This window comes from Prosopis cineraria, unplaced genomic scaffold, assembly GCF_029017545.1.
Source record: "Prosopis cineraria cultivar Desert tree isolate PC_DT_omini unplaced genomic scaffold, ASM2901754v1 PC5, whole genome shotgun sequence".
Lineage (NCBI taxonomy): Eukaryota > Viridiplantae > Streptophyta > Magnoliopsida > Fabales > Fabaceae > Prosopis > Prosopis cineraria.
Genome location: NW_026555336.1, coordinates 35,513,517 through 35,536,670, shown reverse-complemented (window position 1 = coordinate 35,536,670; position 23,154 = coordinate 35,513,517). Strand labels below are relative to the sequence as shown.

Genomic DNA, 23,154 nt, shown 5'->3' with positions numbered 1-23,154 from the left:
TGTACGCGCATTTATTTCTCATTCACATGCACTCTAATTTTAGCTCCTCAGTTATCATCGGACGGCGGATACCTTACAAATTCACTTATTAATTTAATTAGTCAGTGTGAGTGACAGATATTTTTACCTTTGAATAAAGATGTATTTTTACTACTGAAATATTTTTTAAAAACCCTCAACACTTTGAACTATCATTTAGAGCAATTTTTTTAAAGTAATTAAAATAAAATATTTTTGTTCTTGCTATCAAATTTTAAACATAGATCGTTAGAAATATTAACTGAAATTTTAGTATTGGCCATTAAAAAATTTAATATAAAAGGACAGAAATATTTCATTTTAATTATTTTAAAAATAAAACTATTTCAATTAACAATTTAAGGTACTGGGTGTTTCAAGAGCTTTTATCTTTTGAACAAGTAGTTCAGAATTTGGTTCCAATTTTTTGTGCATTAGAATAAGCCTAATTAGAATGAGTATGCCTTTAAAAAACAAAAACAAAAGAAAAGAGCATTTAGTATTTTGGGTTTGCCTTTGTTTCGTATTGAGTTGAGAGGATTTTGACAGAAATTAGACTAATCCAAATCAGACTTTGAAGTGATGGGACCCTTTTGGAAGAAAGCTTGGTCTGCTGTCAACGCTTTTGCATTGTAAAACTCAGAACCTAATACCTCTAGCTAAGCTATTACAATTCCTGCCAATTGAACAAAGCTTGAATGAAGTTGTCTTTTATCTTCTATCATACCATAATCTAGGTGATAAAGTCATTATGCTTGTCTAAAAAAAATTAATTTCATTTATATTTAAATAATTTTTTTAAAATTTACTTTATATTCTCTCTCATAGTTCATAAGTTTAAATAGTTGTGATATTAAAAAAATATAATTAATATCCTATCTAATGTTTTATATTAAAAATCATCAATTTTTTTTTAATAAAGTTTCTTAAAATGTGCCTTGTGACAAGAATCGGAGGGCGCATCTTAAAATAAATCAGTCCCTACTATTAAGTCAACGTTTAGTACGTAAAACACCATTTTCTAAAATGACCTAAAAATGAAATGAGACAAGTGCATGTCTCTTTTTTTTTTTTTTTTTTAATATATACTATAGAACACGTTTGGTCGGAAGTTAAAACAATCAGCGAAGGCTTGATGAATTAGAGGACAGTGAATAAAGCCAAACAGGGTTCAATAATTGTACGAATATGTCTGCACTCTGAACAGAAAAGCAGGCATTTATCTTTAGTGTACGGCTGCGATTGGTTCCTTTCTTACCCTGTCACAGCATTCACTGCTCTTCATTTTTTATCAGATCATTTTTGATTTTTTAAAAAACATTCCTTTAGATCTTACTCCCCCATTTACAAATATAAAATATTTTTTTAAAAATTAAATATTTAAAAATATAAGATATCTTTAATATTTTAAAATATAATTATTACTTTTTTTAAGTACCCCTATTGATAATAATTTTATATTTATGATAAGGTATTTAATAGAGGTAAGTATGGAAAGATAAAGTTAGTTAAAAAGTAGATAAATATTTTATTGAGAGTAAAATTTAATTAAAAATACTATATATTTCTAAACGGAAGGAATACATTTTATTCATATTTTTAAATTTTTTATATTTTAAATTTATATTTTTAAATATTTTAAATTCTTAAATAAATAAAATATAAATTTTTTAAAAGAATCTAAAATATTAAAAAATAAAAATTTAAAAATTTAAAACATTAAAAAATATAAAATTTATAACACAATACAAGGAAAGTGTAGTATAATGAAGAGGTTAAAAGTTTTTTTTTTTATAATTTTTTTTAATTTACACTTCTTTTTTTCAGCCGATTGACTCTCGCATTGGCGTGATTAAAATGGCGGCACATGGCAAGGACGATCAGCCTCTGGGATTCCTCTCTTTTTCGATGGCGACAATTTTTAGATCAAGATATCTTATAATACGTGGCAGGAAAATTTTCATTCCAATTTTTTCTTTTTGGTGACAGAAAAAGGAATTTTGATACAAATTGAGAGAACCAACTAATTTTATATTAACAGATTTGGATCTCTCTACATTTACTCTCAATATATCTCTCTTTATCCAATATCATTCATCCGTTTAATTATTTATCTGGTTTAACAATGTAAGATTACTAATAATGTCATTAAATCAAATATATTAATCATTTAATTACTACCATAAAATAGTATCAGGATATTATTTTTAAAAATATTTTAGTGATGATAATAAATATATGACTATTAAATCAAAAGGAAAAATAAATGGACTGGTAGGATTAAATATAGAGTTATGTATTGAGAGTGAATATAGAGATGATCCAAATCAATAACATACACACACTACTAATTTCAAAAGTGGGCAGCATAAATTTTGTAGGCAAAGAGGAAGCACGTTAATTTAAACAAGTTTTTAGAAAAAAATCTAATTGTCAATATCGATGCAACAGATTCAATTTATCCAAAGTTTTTGGTGTCATCACTTGAAAACATGTTTGACGATTAAAAATGGAAGAGAACAAAATATTTTCCCTTAAGTTCAAAACTACAAGTTGTGTTGGGCCCATTCAACTTGAATGGCCCATTGACCAAAGTCCATTGTATTGGACTATATGTAATGGTGCTACCCAGCCTTTTGACCCATCATAGTCAAAGATTGTGAATTTGATAGGAACTTTAGATTTTGAAATAATCAATAAATATGACTTCACATACAAGATATCACCATTGTTGTAGTAACCATATAGTGTCGCCTATGCGTTTTCCATAGACTTTAATTTTTCTGGCCCGGCAACTCGGATCCCTTGTTCAGGCCACAATAAAAGTACATTCAGTTTCTAATATTCTGAATTATTATATCAAGTTTCAATATTATCGAGTCTAAGTGTAGGTGTAGTTCTCTGTTAATATAATTTAACCACGGTTGGTCTACTCGTGAAAAGTTTTATAATCTTGCTTTAGTTTGTCACAGCTTTTCAACATTTGAATGGCCATGGCCAGATTAACTCGTATTACTACTTACATTTTTATCATTCACAATTTTCAGGGGCATTTAATTTTAAACTTCCTAGTTTTACTTGCAGTAATTTATCCTCTTATGATGTTTAATTTTTACCCTCTTTTCTGTTTATCTTAAATATTGTCCTTCTAGTAGTTCACATTACATTGATCTCAATCTCATGATCTGACTTCATGCTATCCTTCTCTTTAGTTTGAATCAGGATGGGGGTTCCTGAATCAATAGGAAAATTGGCTGAAAGTTTCTCGTCTGTTGGGAATATACAAATCAGATTGCTAACGTAAAAAAATGTTGAGAAGAGTGTGTGTGTAAATTATTAGTTAATATAATGACTTTAGAATTATTCAACAGTTCATGTATCATATGATATTACATTGGCGTTAGTGTCCATTTGATCGATTGCCTGAAGATGTGCGTAAAACTGAAAAGTTCTCTGGAACCTCCAGGTGATTCAAAAATAATATATAAAATATTCACATACACGAGCGAAATTAATCACCCACAGCCTGACATGTAAATATACTCCTCCGATTAAAAATATAAAAAATTTTAATTAAATTTTAGTATTAATAAAGTATTTATCTATTTCAAATTATTTTTATCCTTTTATATTTATTCACATTAAATACGTTACAATAAATACAAAGTCATTTATTAATATTGGCACTTTTAAAAAAAAATAATAATTATACTTTAAAAAACTAAAAATACGTAACATTTTTTAACATTCAACTCTTCAAAAATATTTTATATTTTTAAACGGAAAGAGTATAAATTAATTCTTTTTTGTGCCTTGGCCCCTTGTGTTACAAGTTTTATATTTTGAATTCTAGAGGTAGAAATAGATTGGTGGCCTATCAGGTACTTACAATATAATCTACTTCAAGTATCAAAACAATTCAAACTTTTGATTGAACCTATTTAAGTAAATAGGTCTGGTCTGCAAGCCTTATAGATTGACTAGAGATAGGGAACGGAGGGGTTCGACCTTTATGGACCTAAACCTTTAAGGCCAATTTTTCATTTTTTATCCATTTTCTAAAACTCAACCCTTATTTAAAAGGCTTAGGAATGAAAAAAATTAAAATAAAATTAAATATTATAAATTAATTAAAATATTTTAAAATTTTAAAAAATTAAAATTCTCATAATTTTTTTAAAATTAAACAACATGCATTTAAAAGTTTAGTGATAAAATTTAAATCTTGGTTAAAAATAATTCATTTTTTATAAATACACAAACATAATAATTATAAAAAATATTAAAAATTTTATACTATACACTGATATGTATTAAATTATATTAAATTAATTTTAGAATAAATTAAAATTAATAATAATATAATGTGTGTAGAATCAAGACTTTAAGCCAACAAGTCCTTGACTTCAAATGCGTGTTGTGCCAAATAAAAAAATTAATAATAATATAATAAGGCTTGAAAAATCACTCAAGCTTGAGCTATTTTTTATAAAGCTTATCAAGGCTAAGCTCTCAAACTCGATTACTTTAAAAAAATTATTTTTAAAATTTAAATTTTTATTTAAATAGGGCCTCTAAGCTCGATCCTTCAAACCCGACCTTTATTTTTGGCTTTAAGACTAGCATGTATGTATTTAATATTTCAAGCCTTTATGTCCATCCCTTTCTTCAACCCCCTCTTTTCTCACTCTTCTTCTAAATCAAAACTCAAAAGCATTATATATGTTATTTCTAGCCCATATATTCGTTTTATTTGCCTTTGCATGATGAATTAATGATATACTGGTTTCATCATTTGATCTTTTTTTTTAGATTTTCTTTTGTTTATGGTTTCTTGGTTATGTTTTTAATCAAATTAAACCTTATATGTATTGATTTTAATATTGGTATTGTACTATATTGTTTTATAATGGATAAGTCATCTAGCTTATGATGTATTATGGTTGGTAAATCACAATGTACATATGTGGATTTTAACAGTTCTAAAGCCTATGTGAGATCTTCAAAACCTATTATATAAGCTTATTTAAAAGCATACTGTTCATCACAAATGATTCACGGTGTTTGAACAATATAATTACTAGGTATGCTATATGCTTGAAGTTTCAAATGTAAACAAAGGGTTCCTCAGCTTCTTACCTCAATTCACTCAAATTCAAAGATGCGATGATAATTGAAAAAAATTAATTTGATTACTGTCCTAAGTTGCAAGTATTGCAACAATTACAATGGAATTGAAAAATAAACTAAATTATAAGTACAAAGTGGTATGAAAAATAACTTGAGTAACAAAATGTTTGAGTGAGTTATTGATTGTTTATTTTGCCTTTTTTTTTCTTTGAAGCTCTGTTTATAATGTTGATATGAGTTTGTTGGTCTTGTAATGTCTAGAGTCCATGTGTTGAAACATTTGCTATATGTGGCATGGTCTTGCAAGGTTTGAGGCATGTCCAAGCAATGGTCTTTTTGGCTCAATTGCTTTGAGTCTCAAGGGTCACATTTCCTTCACGACTCAATGCTTACCTAATCCAAATAGTGGCCTCAACATTTGGGACACACACCGAGATAATGGCCTCGTAGCTAAATAATGGTCTTTCATGCTTAGTTGTTCTGAGTCTTAAATGTTACTTTAGCTAACTCAGCACATGCTTAGCTTAAAAGTTTGCCTGAAAATGTATCGAGTCTTGTTTTAATGAATGGTTTATCAGGCTTGATGTTTCCTCTTTTGTTTCTTTGGACTTCTTTTAATTGACATTTTATGTTAGGCTTAAATACCCACTTTTCAAAGCAACCAACAAAAAAAAAAGGCCAACTTTCTTGCCATGCTATATTTTAGGTAGGCTTAGACCTTACCCTTAGAGGAAAAAAAGCTTTACATAAATTTTAGGTCAAGTTCAAGTCTTTGGCCTATCATACAGGTTTATACTTATTTGACTAAATCCTAAGTTAGCCTTATTCATTTCAACTCAATTGAACTATGGTTGAATGAATTTATAGATACTATCATTATTTTTTCCTGCATTCATTTAAAATTATGAATGAATTATTAGGTGACTTGATATACTCCTATTTGTTATGACCCAAAAATCTCTTGCAACCCATTTGTTAGTAATTAATTAGTAATTTTCCCTGTTTTAAATAATGGCTTGCTTTCTTTTGGGTTATCAATCTTTATTCTACTATTTCCTTACAATTTTTAATATAAGGCAAACTTTAAATATTTTTATCCTTCACACAAGATAAAGTCAAAGTAATTAATATTTTTTAATTTATCTATTATTTATTCATTATTGTTTGAATTTCTATACATTAATTTATTATAATTATTAATTATAAAAAATGTAAAATTGAATAGTTACATAATTTATTATAATCATCATTTTTTAATGGACTTGAAAGAGATTAAGTTTATCCCACATTAGGAAGATGCAAGAATATGTATGGAAGGAAGGACTTTTCGTTTGTTCAGTTCAAAGTCATATGCATCCAATATAATAACTACGTTGTGTGGTGTGTACTGTATGTTAACCACAATTCGCGATCGCTCAATCAGATCTTCCTCCTCTCTGTTGTTACACAAAAAGACTGCAATAAATTATTGAAAGGAGAGAATCCAAATACCTATTCATTAATATACATGTGTGTAACTGTGCATAGAATATTTTATCATAACTGAATTTGTCTAGAAAAATTTATTATTACTATTATTGCAAGACAATAATTATTAATTTTATAAATTTACAAAGTTGTTAATTATTATGAGTTGGATGAATATTATACTATATTGGATATCATTAATTTTTTGTGTCAATAAACAAAAATATCCAGAAACTTTTTTAAGTCAATAATAATATAGATACGTGGAGAAATGTAATTTCACTCTTATCAGCCAAAAATTTGATTTGATTTTTTAAATTTTACCCATAATCTAACTTTTTTCCATAGGGAAGAGGACACACGTGCTCACCCATATACGTACACTAATTAGATTCCAACCCAATGCCATTTCTATGAAAAGAAGGTAACATTGCCATGAAGACAACTAATTTGACATAAACCAAAATTTGATCACAGATTGAGATTTTTGGCTAAATAGTCTGTGAAAGTCAATTTTTTTTTTTAATGATAGACTAAAGTTTTTAAAAAATTTGACTGCAGGTTTCTAGCTAAATAATAAACTATCATTCAGCCTCGGTTGATTAGGATGACTCACTAATTAATGATTAAGAATGATTAAAACGTGTTTAATTATTGTATTAAAAAAAGTTTTGGCGAATCACCCAGTGACACGTTGTGCCAACGCATATTCTGGATCTGCCGTGTGTGTGGAGTTTTATATTATACATCTTGAATGCCTCCGTCTCATTCTTCTTTCCTACTTCTTTTCGGTTCATAGCAATCAGGTTTGAATAAAGATTTAGGAAAAAGCTTATACAATTAACATACTTAAATCCAATTAAATAAAAATATGTGGATTTTTTATGAATTATTTTTTTATAATAAATTTTTATTATTAATTGAATTAATACATTAAAATTCACATATGATGATTGGATTTTGATATAAGTATATTAAGCATATAAAGATTAAGTACATAAGTCCTATCCATAGATTTGTGAGAAAATAGAGTTAGAGGATTTCCTGTTAATTTTTAAAGCTATCATATAATTCTTTATAGTTAAAATATATATGCTTTGAAAATTTATTATATAGAATTAACTCGGATGAAAATACGCAAACAAGACTGCAAGTTAATTATAACACGCAAAAAGGTATTATAATTAGCATCAGAATAGAAGTCCTTTAACCTATTTTTAAGGTTTTATGATGTAATTTTTGCTCAATTATGATCTTGGATGCATGCAATTTACTCTTGGTTTTACAGCACCAGAAATTTCGCAGGAAAAAAAATCAAAAGCATCAGAAATTCAATTTTACTTAGATTTCATAACAAGGAATATCTTCTCTTACTTTTTTTTTTTTAGTAGTATGAATCATATCTCACGTAGGATATATATATATATATATATATAAAAGACGTTATTTATAAAAGCTGCACTATTTATAAGTTATAAATATTACAATTCAGAACTTACCCAACCAAAATTCATGCAAAGCACTTCCCCACAATCTAGTGATTATTCATAATGAATAGCCTTTCCTTTCCTTTTCGTTTTTGTTTTTTGACCAAAGAGGGAAGAAAATCCCATTAATCACCCTTTCTTTTACTGCATCAAATTTTAGGACTTCTCTTTCTTTTACTGTACAGACTTTGTCAATTAAACTATTAATTAATATTTAAAACCAAAAGGAACAAGTAAAATAATATATTAATAAATATATATAATAAAAATTAAAGTAAATCATATTTTTTAAACCATAAATGATGTGTAATTAAATTGAAAAACAATGGTCATTTGAATGTCAACCACCAGATTTTTGAAGTATTTCTTTGAAACTCAACTTCAGAATATGCTTCCAGAAATAATTCCATTATTTACATTTGGGAATGGAAGACGATTGTTTTGACACACACACACACACACACACACACTTCTTTACACGGGGATGGGATCACGTATATCTGCACAAGGGTCGAATGCACTAAGTAAAAGCTTCAAAAGTTTTTTGAGGCGCTTAATTGACATATTTATTTTCTTTATTTCTTAAACTTTTGTGCATAATATTTATTTGTATGACTAAACTATACAAAGTGTGCAGAATTAATAAAGCCATTGGCCAAAAAAAAAAGTGAAGCCATTAATTATGCACACACTCTACAATATTACAAAAAGATAAAGAGATAAACAAACGTACAATTCTACCAAAATGAACTTGTAATTCACCGCAGATAATTTAATTAATGAACCTACTTTTATCAAATTCTCTGCTGAAAAGAATCTGAGAAAACTTTCGCGGGCAAATTAAATTCTTTACTAACTAGAAAAAAAGAAGATTATTTAGTGTTCGCATTCGGTGCCCCTCACTGGCCTTCATTTCAGCTCAAATTAATCTCTATCATCCATTTAAATTAATTTTTTAAATATTTTTAGCATTATATTTATTAAAATAAAGAATATAAAAATTTGTACTGAAATGGAGGCCTGACACTTGCAAATCGAGATTATTTAGATCATAGTTGCCGTGGCAGTGACGCATCCTCTTAGGGGTGAGCAAAACCGAACCGAAATCGAAAATCGAACCGAATCGAATCGAATTTTGTCTTTTGTCTATTTGATTTTTCGGTTCGATTCGATTTTTTTATTTTAAATATTTGGTTGATCGGTTCGATTCGGTTAGTAAAATTTAAAATCGAATAGACCGAACCGACCGAATTATATATAATTTATTAATTTATAAATTATATTTAATTTATAAATTATTTTATTTTTATTTTTTTTTTTATTTTAATAAAGAAAAAAAAATAATAACATCACTTGAAACCCCATTTCAATCAGTCACTCTCGTCAGTAGGTATTGTGACTGGATTATGAAGCTATTATTTGATCATCGGTATTTATTTATGGTTGTTTATTTGATTATCCATACCTTTATAATATTTGGGCTTTATGTCATATGGGTATAATTAGAATGGGCTCATATTAAAAAAATGAATAGAAAAAAGGCCCAATTTTATAGTGTTGTTTGTTTTAATATTTAAAAAATAGGCCCAAACCGAAAAACCGAATTAACCGACCGAATCGAATTATCAAATTTTGGTTCGGTCCTTGTTCGGTTCGATTGGCTTGTTCGGTTGGATTCGGTTTTCATTTTCAGTGTTATTCGATCGATCAGTTCTGTATATTTTGAGACCGAACCGAAACAAACCGACCGATGCTCACCCCAACATCCTCCCACTATCCAGCGTGTCAATTGTTATATTTCTGGGGACACTTTTTAGAATAAAATACTAAGTTGGAGCACAGCAAAACGAATCCCAATATAACCTTTTTCTTATTTGTATATATTGCTATTGCATATAGTGCATTATTTGCTGCACTTGATTACTCCATAGTCAACAATGGGAGGCTTTCATGGCCTATAAATTCGATTTCTCTCCGCATCTTCTTCTTTATGCAATCAGCTCAGCGCCTCCAAAAAGGTGTTTCTGGCTTCACAGTTCACTCTTTCTCTTCTTTTCATTCTTATGTTTTCCTTTCATCACCTCTATGTTCCAATATAATTCATGCATTAAGTCTAAAACTATTTAAGTGTTTTTTTAACGTAATATGCCAATTCATGCAGGATTGAATTTGAAGACCCATCTTTCTAAGTCAAGACTCAAGTCGGAGACAGTGATTAGATTACATGCAATCTGGTTCTACACCGATATCAATTTACACTTAGAATTCAAAACGAGAACTACCTTCCTCCTCTTACTCCTCTATTCATCTTTCACTGTAAGCTCTGTTTCTCAATTCCCTCTCATTGTCTTGTTCGTGTGGCCTGAGCTTGACATTCTGAGCAATGTCTGACATTTATAAATGCAGGTTGGTTTCGCCGCCGTTGGGGGCTCGGGTGATGCGGTGGCAGAAGAGAAAAATCCGTTCACTCCAAAGGCTTTTCTGATTCGTTATTGGGATAAAAAGATCACCAATAATACACCAAAACCATCGCTTTTGCTATCAAAGGCTTCTCCGTTGAGTGCTGTTGAAACGGCAACTTTTGCAACGCTTGCAGCCACCAATGCGCTCTCCACGCGCCTCCATGAGTTCTGCTCCTCCGCCCACCTCCTCTGTTCGCTAGAGCTGGCACGCAGCTCGGGAAAGCACGATAAAGCCGGCAACTTCGCTGTGTATCACGATACCAGGAACTTCACAAATTATGGATCGGGTAAGCTCGGCGGAGTTGACTCATTCAAGAACTACTCCATCGATCAGTTCCTCCCGCCAAGTCAGAACGATTTCCGGCGTTACAGCCGTGGCTCCACTAGACGGAAAGACAACTTCAGCAGCTACGCGTCGAAAAGCGGCCAGGTAGAACAGGACTTCCACACCTACGGAACCGGAAGCATCGCCGGTGCCGGCGAGTTTAATCAGTACACTGATTCAGTCAATGATCCACATCTCCGATTTACCTCCTACTCCGACGACGCCAATGGGAGGACGCAATCATTCTCAAGTTACACCGACGGGTCGAACACAGGGGACCAGTCCTTCACTAGCTATGGCAAGAATGGGAACGGCGCTCTCAATGACTTCATAAGCTACGGCACGGATTCCAACGGCATTGAGAGTAACTTCACAAATTACGGCGAGACTGGGAATGGTGCGACTGATTGGTTCAAGAGTTACGGAAACAATATGAACATCCCTGTAAATAATTTCAAAAACTATGGCGATGGCGGCAACGGAGCCACTGATAGCTTCAATGATTACAGAAACGGTTCCAATGTCGGCGCAGATGGCTTCGTATCCTATGCGAAGAACTCTAACGCGGGAAAAGTTGATTTCACAGGTTATGGGAAAGACAACAACTTTGGAGCAGACACGTTCATTCGGTACGGTAAAGGAGCAAAAGATCCTAAGGTTGGATTCAAAGACTATAATAGTAATAGAGATACAAACAACTTCAAGGAATACACGAAAAAGGGTATTTCATTCGCAGAATATAACAATGAGAGCTCCACGAACAGTGCTTTCATGACGTCCAAAGCTGCTAATAGCAGGATGGTAAATAAGTGGGTCGAGCCGGGCAAATTCTTTCGGTAGTCGATGCTTAGGGAAGGGAATATAATGCCGATGCCGGATATAAGAGATAAAATGCCGAAAGGTCATTTTTGCCCCGATCGATTCTGTCGAAATTACCGTTTTCATCTTCGAAGGTCTCTGAACTGAAGCAAATATTCTGGGTAGCTGATGGCTCTTCCATGGAGAAGACTCTAGTGAGTTCACTGAGAGAGTATGAGAGGGCACCAAGCCAGGGTGAGACCAAGCGGTGCGTGGGCGCGATCGAGGACGTGATCGACTTCGCCACTTCAGTCCTGGGCCGCGATATAACGGTTCAGTCCACTGCGAATGCGAACGGTTCAAAAATGAACGTAATGGTGGGTTCAATCAAACGGATCGACGGTGGGAGAGTCACCCAATCGGTGTCGTGTCACCGGAGCTTGTTTCCTGATTTGCTCTATTACTGCCACTCTGTACCGAATGTTCGGGTGTACGAAGCGGATCTCCTAGATGCGACTACTAAGGCCAAGATAAACCACGGTGTTGCCATTTGCCACTTGGACACGTCAGCATGGAGCCCCACTCATGGCGCCTTCTTGGCTCTGGGACCGGGTCCGGGTCGGATTGAAGTTTGCCACTGGATTTTCCAGAATGACATGACCTGGACTATTGCTGATTAAAAGGATTCGGCGTCTGAGTTCGTGTAACGGCCTAAGAAAGCTTCCAATAAAAGATTTCTTAAAATTAAGAATAAAAACTTAAGGCCAATGAATAACTCGAGTAATTGAGCTTGGCTTCTGTAATTGCAGTGAAGCAACGTTTTTTTTTTTTTAATTTTCAAGAAATACCATCCACATTCGTGTGTGCGTGTGTGTTGTGCAATGTAATATGATGAATTTTGGAAGTGTGGTGGAGAGGGTGGTTAAACACTCACTGAATTCCGGTACTGTTGGAACCAAGTGAAAGTTTTACTATGAGTTTTCTTCATGGGACATTGTTTTAGAGGTATTTCTAAATCGTCCCCCGTAATTCTGGAGAATATGGATCTTGTGAGGTTGTCATATATAAATAATATAATGTTTATATTTAGGTTTTCCTAACAATTCCTTATGACTATGTTAAGTTTAACAACATAAACTTTGTGTGTTACCAATTAATATCGTTTTAGAAAAAATATTTATCTTCAACAACAAACTTTATCATTGATATCTATTTATTGCAAGAAATAGAAGTTTACATATAAGTTTTTATTCTCAATCTACTTCACTACTACAAAATAATATTTTTAAGTTGTATTTTTAAGCTTTTTCACATCATAATTGAAAAGGACATCATATTAATAACTTAATATAAACTTGTTCATGTCACTTAAATTTATGATGTGAAAAATATAAACCACATCTCACCTCAATAAAAGGTGATGTGGTTTCTAGACATACCACATCCCTTTTTTATAAAGAAGGGACATAGTTTGTAGATAGACTACATCACCCAACCGTAAATAGTGACATGGTTTTCCATTCATAATTTATATGATTGAGAAATCATGTTGCCTCAACCAAAAGGAGACGTGGTTTTTCATTCATATAACTTATATAAATAGGAACCATGTCCCTTTTTGGATAGTGAGATGTACTGTTAAATGAACCATCTCTATCTTATGATATTAGTGATGTGATTTCTTAAAAAACAAATCTTTTTTTAATGAAATGTGATGTGGTTTTTATTATTTTTTAAACATATAATTTGTATTTATTTTACAATTAAAATAGAACTTGCCAAAATATTTTACATTAATTGCCATTCATATAGTCAAAGTCCAATAAATAGTAATATAAATCATCACAATAAAATATACCAAATATACCATATCAATAGAATAACAAAATCATTATCACATATTCAAGTATCAATATTTACAATCAAATTCCAATAAACTACCTCAACATACTAGATATCCATTAAATATACAAATTCTAAAGCCTCATAAAACTAGTATTATTAAAATAAATAACAACATAATTTATCATGTGTAAATTTTTATTAGTTCCGGATTGAATAATATCGTACATATAACGGATAATATAATATCCACATTCTGTATTCTCTATTTGGCGATGGCACTGGAAATTAAAAATTAAATGATAAATATAAACAAAAACATATATGAAGTGATTGTGGATAAAGAACATTGAATTCAAATTACTTATGTTTGAAAAGATCCAAGTCGATGGAAGATTTTTTTTAGATACATTTTTTGGTAGGCGACACCTTCCCCCTGTCATATAATATATCTTCAGTGCTCTATCATAAAATTTAAATAAAACATAGAGTATTAAAACAATATAAATATATAAATATCTAATATTTATAAAAATAATCTTAACTTATGTGCTAAATGCATCTTTAGTTTCAGCATTGGGTTGCTTGCCCATGAAACAAAACCAATAGATCTTGTGTAAATAAGGACATACAACAGAAAGGGACCAATGATAACTACAACATATAATAATTGTAATCAGTGCATGAAAACATAAAAAATATTACCAAACTGAATATATATATATATATATATATATAAATGAATATAAACAACTTAATCTTCAAGAATTAGGGCTCGATAACATGGCAATTTTATTTTTGAAATAGTATTACCTGAGTATCTCGTCCTATCTCTAATATCATTGTGAGCTGACATTAAAGAAGTCAGACACAAAAATTCAAATTGACCTTTTTAGAATCTAGTGCAGAGATTACGGAGAAATCTATGAGTAGAAGGATATAAAAATTATTGTATATAAATTAAAATAAATAAAAATGAGACATAATAAAAAAATAAAATTACAAGATAGATATCACCTATAAAATGTCCAGCTCCTTTACCAATAAGAATTTCAAAATGTCTTTTTTGTCCATTGCAAAAGGATATGACCTGTTTGTACCTATAATTCCTTTAGGCATTATCAAATTAATAGGCTTTGTCATTGCCTTGAAAAATTCATATAATTGTGGCAGACAAGGGTAGTTCTCAGCGTCATTAGAATCTAAATGAAACACCAAATGAATAAAAGTTATATAAGTAATTAAAATAACAAATCAAAGAATAATAAGGATTTTTCCACTATCGAAATTGTCATCTCCATGCCAACAAGTCTTTTAGGCCATAAAATAAATTGTCATAGTGCTTCATCTAATTTTTCAACCTCATCAGTGGGGAATGGCATTGTCATGTTCGGCTCAAAAATAATTTCAACTGTCATCTTGATTTGATCGTCCTAAATATTCATGTCATGTATTGTTTCTATGAGCATGTATACCCCTGTTGAACCAACAATCTTCTTCTTAGGTTTATCTAAATAATGAAAACAAACTTGTAACAAACTTGTTCCTCCTTTATTGAGGGACTAGTGGCATGCGCTGCCATCTCTGATTGATTACAACTATTTTTTATGCTTACAAGAGAAGTCTAGAGGAATAAGTAAAAAATGAAACAAAATAAAAAAATAGACAAAGTTGAATATTAAATTAATTAAAAGTAACTGAAAACGTAGGGTTCTTGCTGCATAATTTCTTGTGTAGTTCCTATATTGATGACTATGGATCTGACCTCTCGAAGAAGTTGCTTATGGAGTGACAGATGATCCTGCTCGTACTTTTGAGCAACTTCTTCCCTAACTTTTGGCAGAAGCTCATCAAGCTCGACTCTAGATACAACTTTTAACGGCCCACGTGGAATCGGTTCGAAGTACTCCTTGAAACCAACTCCTTTTCCTACCTCCTAACATGACTAGGATAATCTGGTTTTCCAATTGCTATTACCAAGATGTCTATTCTTCTATTAGATTGAAATAAACCTTAGGAAGCTCGTTCCTCAAGTAAATCCTACAATATAAAGTTATTGAATTTATCTTAAAAGACACAAAATCTAAAACTCAATATAATTCATGATATCATCTCAACATCATGAATCATATCCTCTATTCTATCATCTTAGTCATTCACAATTTGCTCATTTTAAAACAGACAAGTTGTTCTTGCTTCCCTATGCCGCATCCATTTTGTATGCCTCAAATTTATCCTATCACAAATTAAATACTCTTTTATTTTATCAATACCTAGTTCAACCTTATTCATGCAGTTGATACAAGGATAACAATACTTCCCATGTTTATTAAGAACATTTTGTCTTGCAAATTCAAGAAACTGATCTACACCATTCTTATATTCCTTAGTCATTCTACTTTTATTCATCCAACTATAGTCTATTATATTTTTACCTACTAAATCATCATAAAGTCCATCAAATTAGCAATTCACTAGCCTACTTTAGTTAAATTAGACTCGTTTCTTAAAAAAATTGGCAAAGTCTTCCTTTAAAAATTAAAAATTCTAAAATAAATAATCAAAAACCAATAGAACCAAGAAGCAATTAAACAAATATTTACCCACTAAAGTTAGAAAATATAAAACTTAAGCATATCTAAATTCAATTTGTAAAAAAAAATTTGCAAATTCTCCTCTTAAAAATTGAATATCCTAAAATTATATACACCAATCAAAAACTAATAGAACTAGCAAGCAATTAAACAAATATTTACCTATTAAAGTTAGAAAATATCAAACTCAAGTATATCAAATTTTGATTTCTTAAAAAAAATTGATAGAAAATATATTTATGGTCCAATAGTTGGGTAACATGTAAACTTAATGGTCCGACATGTAAACTTAATGGTTAACTAAGTAACAGTTGGGTAAATAGAATCTTAAAAATAAAAGTATATTTATGTTTTGCAATAGAAGCCAATACACTAGTAATTAAAATAGAATTTTCCTTCTTGCCTTTCATGTTCAATTCCTTGAAATAATCTCCAACCTGAGAATATCCAGCTATCAAAGCAAACCATATAACTAAATCAGGTCAGAATATGCCTCCAAAGATTTTATAAGCTGATGTATTGCACTTACATCTTAAGTACTTGTTCACTAGCAAACTAACTGCACGAGAATAATTATAATCAGACCTACTTTTTAGACTCAAACCATGTATTCCATGACCAATTCTCAACAAGAATACCCATGACTAGAAATCAATGAATTCCATATAACCAAATCAAGTTTAAGGTTGCCATCAAACACTCTACTGGCTTTATTAACAAGACCCAATTTAGAATAAGATGTAACAAGTGCACCATAACAAATAGGGTCTGATCCTAACCCAAAGACTATATAACCCTCTTGCATAAGCAAGGGTTATGCTAGTAGAATCAAAATTCTCAGAGCATGCACGTACAATATAAATATAAGTGAAATTGTCAAGTCTTGTGTTAGCTATAAGCATTTTGTTATAGAGCAAATGCATTTCCAAAGTCATAAGAAATATAAGAAATTAAGAAAATGAAAATAAAAGAAAATGAAAAAAACAAACTTGGAGAGCTACAAGAAAGAGACAAAGCTAGAGAGAGAGGAGAGACCATTGAGCTATAGGTTTCAACAAAGGAGAGGAGAGGAAAGGGTAACAGAGGAGAGAAGAGAGATCGAAAGGGAAGAGTACTTGTGGGTCTTACCATAGTTATGCTACTCTCATTGTCATTGAAGTTGCTTCATTATAAAGGGTAGGTTTCATCAACAGAGCTAAGAGATAAAGAGGGAACTAGGAGCTTCAGATAGAAATTAGCTGAGAGACAGACATGGTAAGATTTAGACAACTTCACAAAGTTTTAAAAATCAAAATTTTATCCAAAAATCACATCGTTTGATGTGGCTTTCAAGAAATCCACATCATGTGTGTGAAACACAACGTGGATAACATAAAGCCATATCCCTTTCCATGTGGGGGATATGGCTTTGTGACACAATCAATGTCGCCCATGACAACATGGATTCTTAAAATCCATATCCTCTTGATCATGTGGGACATAGATTATTGATGAGCCACGTGGCTTATTCACAGGCCACATCAACCTCTGATAAGGAGATGTGCCTTGTGGCAAAATTTGTAGAATCCATATTGCCTATATTCTTTGCGATGTGGCTTCTCATAAAATCCACGTCTCTCCCTTAACAGGGTGATGTGGATTCTAAAAAATTTACAATCCACGTCCTCTTTTTTGTGGGTGACGTGGCTTGTTCTCTTTTCAAGTTACATTTTTAAAATGTAACGTCAATTAGTGTAGTAAAAATGATTTTTTGTACTAGTGCTTCTTACGTGAATCAATTTTCAAAAATGTAGTTGGACAGAACCAAATATCATTTTAGAACTCTAATTCTTGCATGAATCAATCTAATTTTCACATGAATAAGTAGATAGAATTTGATGTCATTTTGGAAGTTCAACAAATACCTAACACATTCTAAAGCATTTATCATCTGGATCAAGTGTGAATTGGCTAGTTCTTATGAGAATAAACATAAAAATTAGTAAAAAGTTTTCCAAGTTAAAAACAACTTTAACAAGAAAATTTTGGATCAAAAAATCAATTTGAAAATTTTCAATGCATATAACAATAGTTAAAGTTTCTTTTTTTCTTCGTATTTTTGTTTTTTTTTTGTTAAAATTTCTTTTTGATAGTTGAATAATTCCACTTTACATTCAATTGCTCTATATTTCTTCCATTTGAATAATATTATTTGCGCTTAGCTTGGTTTTCTACCAATCACTAAATGAATTCTTAGTGTCCCCACTATGCCAAATGACGTAAAGATAAGAGTAAGGTGATTACCATGTGATGTTGCATGGATGGCGAATGCAGGCTAGTGTGCGCTTGAGGGATTTTTTATTTTTTTGGGCTAGAAGCACTGTGGGAGTTGATGTCCTCGCTTGCATACACTGAAATCATTACGATTTCAAATCATGATAGTTGTAATTATTAAATACTAGATTACTAGTATAAAGTTGTATTTATTAAATAGTTATTTAAAATATTAAAATGCTTAGTGAAATTATAATAAACAAAAATTATATAAAATAGATGGAATCGTCATTCCCATGGTTGAACTTCCAGAAAAGAATCTCTACATGTTGTTTTCAACTATATCCCTAAAAAATGATCAACCTGGTAATAAAAGAGTGTTTGAAATAAGGTAAATCATTACATTCAGTTAAGGATAAAGTTGAAAAGAAGCCAAAACAAATAGATGATTTCACTACTTTCTTGCTATTTATGAATTTTTAAATTGAGTCTTGTAATTAAAGATGAAGTGGGGCACTAAGATTAGGAGGCTTTATTCCATGATATATTAGTAGGGAAAAACTTATATAATTAGCCTTATGTATTTAATGTACTTATTTTCAATTAAATCATAACATGTAGAGCTTTTAAAAATTATTTATTCTATAATAAATTTTATTATTAATTTTATTAATGCATTAAAATTTACTTTTGATGATTTGATTGGATATAAGCATATTAAGTATATATGACTAAGTACATAAGTTTTGCCTTCATTTTTAATAGATAAATTGTAATTTTGTGGTCCTATTTAAAAGGAGAAATTCTTAAATGGACTTAGTGTACCATGTCATTCATGATTCATTCAATAAAAGTATGACATTTAGATGACATTAAATATTGATTGGTTTTAGCATTATTGATAATAAAGGGAGAAAATATAAAAAATTAAATATGCATTCTATTATAAAAGTAAATTCATTAAAAATAGTGACAAATGAGCTTTTATTTGATTAAATTGGTGCAATTTTATAAGATGGACCATGAAAGACGTGATGCATTAGGTCAATTTGATAATTTTTTATTGATAAGTTACTTTTAATATATTTTATTATAATAAAGTAAAATGTTAAAACTTATTAACTTTGTTAAAACATTTAATAAGTTTTCTGTAATATCTCAAATTTTAATTCTTAGTTAATTAGCAAGATAATCAATTTTAATTTTGTTAAATGGAATTAGAAGATAGCCAAATAGTGTTGTTGGCGTGTAGTTGCAACTTGAGGATTAAGTCTGAAATGAAACTGAGGTGACTAGACTTCAAAGGGAGCAGAAATTCAAGGGGTTCTCTTGTTGTAGCATGTGTTGTGTGAGCTACGGAACATCACATAGTGAGAAGAAAAAGTCCCTCTGTATACCATCCGCTGAGTTACATGACTCTAATTTTGTACAAATAAGATGCGAATTAAAAGGGACATAAAATGAGTTGAATGAGAAAACAAAGAGGAAAGCTTGGAGCTTTGTTAGGGTACAATATTGGGGAGTATTTATGAGGATTTGAAGCTTCTAGTCATTAAGATAAGTCTTTCCTATCCTTTCCCTTCCTTTCTACACTAGCTTTAAGTTAGGGTTTGTAAGTAGGAGATGATTTTCAATCCATATAAGTTATCGGTCTGAACCCATTGACTCAAATGAAGTTAATGAGAATTGTTTAAGGTATTTAAACTAATGATTATGGATTGTACACACTTTTGGTTGGCGAGGCACATTTATTCTCAAAATTAGGACATTAATTGTGAATGTTTAAGGTTGTTAGTTGACATTAATGACCTGAAGAGAGTTTAATAAAGTTAATTGGGATTGATAAAAACTAATAAGCCACATGGTTACGTTTGGATACTAAGAAATGAGAATTATGGATAGGAGTAGTCAAGCATTGAAATAAGAATATAAATGGTGTAAATTATGGTAGTGATGAGTTTGGACTTGATTAATTAAAGAATTAATTGTCTGGGCAGCATCTTGGACTTGAAAAGTAAGTTTGGAAGCAAGTTATTGAAGGGAAGTCTGAGGTAATTAGGGAAAACTTATTTTGAATAGTTGTTTGTTAATTGAGTTATAATGCGAAAACAGATTTTTTTGCATGTATAATTGAAACTATGGGTATGAAAGCATAGTATAAATCATATAGTAGTATATTAACCTTGATTTGACCTAAAATGTAAAGTTGAATTTGAAATAATTTTCAAACCATGAATATGTAGTGGAATGAGAAATTGACGACTAATGTGAAAATTGTAATTGATTGAAACTTAATGATTAAGTATAGTGGAGATCATATGTGATAAATGAAAATGATTGTCTTGCTCACAAGCTTAGATTAATCATATGCATGTGTAAATATGTGTGTGTGTGTGTGTGTGTGTGTAAGTATGAGACATTGTATGATGTTTAGTGAGAGTTTGCACAAAGAGAGGAATAGATAAAATTCACATGGTATTTGTGGTTGCCTTTCAATACATGAAGGTTAGCCTTATTTCACTATTTGTCAATAGATTATAACCTTGCTATCTCTATATATTTGTTAAGGAGGTTAGCTTAGGATATACAACATCATAGAAATTCAAGAATAGGGGAACTGTGGTTCAAGAGTGAGTACAGTAATTTTTGGCTGGGTCATTCCTCGCTATTAGTGAGCTTAGGTAGCTCAGTTACATGGATAGAACACTGATTGATATTATAGCCCACGGTTTCAGTTGGAGGAAATAAGAAAGGTTTAAGGAGGAATTGATCATGAATATGTGAATCCGACGTATCATGTGATTGATAAGTTTGTAGCAAGTCATGATAATGAATATGCCATTGTCACATGGTTGTTTGTATCATGACAATGTATATTGAGACTGTGGATTAAGTTATTGTCACATGTTTGTTTGATTGTAACAATGTATCTTATTATTTGACTAGTGAAAAATGAGAGAGTTACATTATGAAATTACAATTATGTTATATGTAATTTCATTTTTTGAGTATTCAACTTCCATTTATGTGTTTTTTGTCAATTGATATGCAACTGTATAGTATAGATATATATTGATTATTGAACGATTGTACTCACCCCTTCCTTTCAAAGGTTTAGGAATTTGTGTATTCCTACTACAAAGCCTGGTAACTTGATTTATTTTTTTGTAATAAATAACATATTACTAATTAGGATGTATTTTGTTTGCACTTGTACTACATTAATGTTTATAATCTTGCGATGTATTTTAGGCCTTGGAATATTGTATGTAAATTGGTTAAGTGTTAATAGGGCCAAAATACTAATGCAAGTGTAGAGAATATTATTATATTGATGAATTTGAAATCTAATGATTTATGCAATACTAATACCTTCCCCTTTCATTTTTTTATGTTAAAGGGGTTGAGGACTAAAAATTGAGAAATGTTAAGCATTAGATGTGTGTGGTGTATTATTCAAATAGTCCTAAGCCTATTTAGTTGTTTTCAGTGTTTGTGGTAATTTTTGGCACATGTGTGGGATTTTGGACACCTATAAGTCATGAAAAGTGTAAAAATTTATGAAAATATGTTTGGATTTCCATCTTTCTTTTTGTGAAATAATTTGGAAGTAAAACATGTGTCATTAGCTAATTTATAAAAAGAGTTTTTTTGTGGATACTTAGATCACCTTATTCAGGCATTGGATGGAGAAATAGGGCGCGTCAGAAGTCATCCTTAGTTGCCATCATTTGACAAGAAAATACTATCCGATAATATGCAACACGTTGTGATGCATGTTACAGAGGAGGAAAGTTACGGCACATATACATATGCCACAGTGCGTCATCGTGTTTTTCATTCCTCAATGTTTTTCAACTGATTTTTCAATCCTTTGAATCTCATAGGATATCCCATACTTTCACATCAATAATTATTCTAACTAGAGGCTTGTAGATTAAGTAATTTTAAAACATGAAAACTTAATACCCTATTTCTACTAATTACAAACTTAGTAATATAATTATATTAATTCAATAATTACCTTGAGTTTTAAAGTTAAACGTGAATTAATAAAGGAAACCTCACTACTTAATATGTGAACAATACATTTTCAATTTTCCCATTATTAAATATAATTATTTAATAATATAGTTTCTCTTCTTTTTTGACGTGGTATAAAAAATGTATTTTATCTCAACAACATTTATCCTTTATTTGGATAGGGACAAAATAGAGAAAAATAAAATTTAGGAGAAAAACTTCTAAAAATAGTAAACAAATTATTTTTTTTGGAAAATTTCTTCCCTTTATCTTCTCTCCTCATTTTCTTCTTATTTTTTTCTTTATCCAAACCAAGCCTTAATGAAGGGTGTCGTACTCGAAAATGTGACACCGATGATGTGAGAGCGGAGGTTACAGCCTTCGGAAGGAAGACCGAAGAAATGAGAGTCGTCACCAAGATTTTGAGAAAAATCTCAGGAAATCATTTAAAGGAGGATAAGGGTGGTCTACGAAAACAGAAAATAGTTCGGGAGTCAATTGAGTGTGGGGAAGATATTAGGGCATCCTATAATACCCGTTTTTCAGAACAGTTACCTAAAGTTTGTTGTGCTATATAAATATGGTTTTAAAATTATTATCCCTTTTATATTCATGTGTTTGAAAAAATGATAAGAATTAAGTGAGAAATATTTATTTATTTATGAGGGAGGACTTGACTCAGAATCCGACTCTGGGGCCTATGTACCCTGTGATGGGGATCAAAGTCCACTTAGTTCGGGCTTGAAAATTATTGG

The 23,154-nt window shown here is 30.7% G+C and overlaps 1 pseudogene; it reads left to right on the top strand.

Annotated features, from left to right (window-relative positions):
- Nucleotides 1-7,878: 7,878 nt before the first annotated feature.
- Nucleotides 7,879-12,367, top strand: LOC129310865 (polygalacturonase 1 beta-like protein 3; annotated as a pseudogene).
- The last annotated feature ends 10,787 nt before the right edge of the window (nucleotides 12,368-23,154 follow it).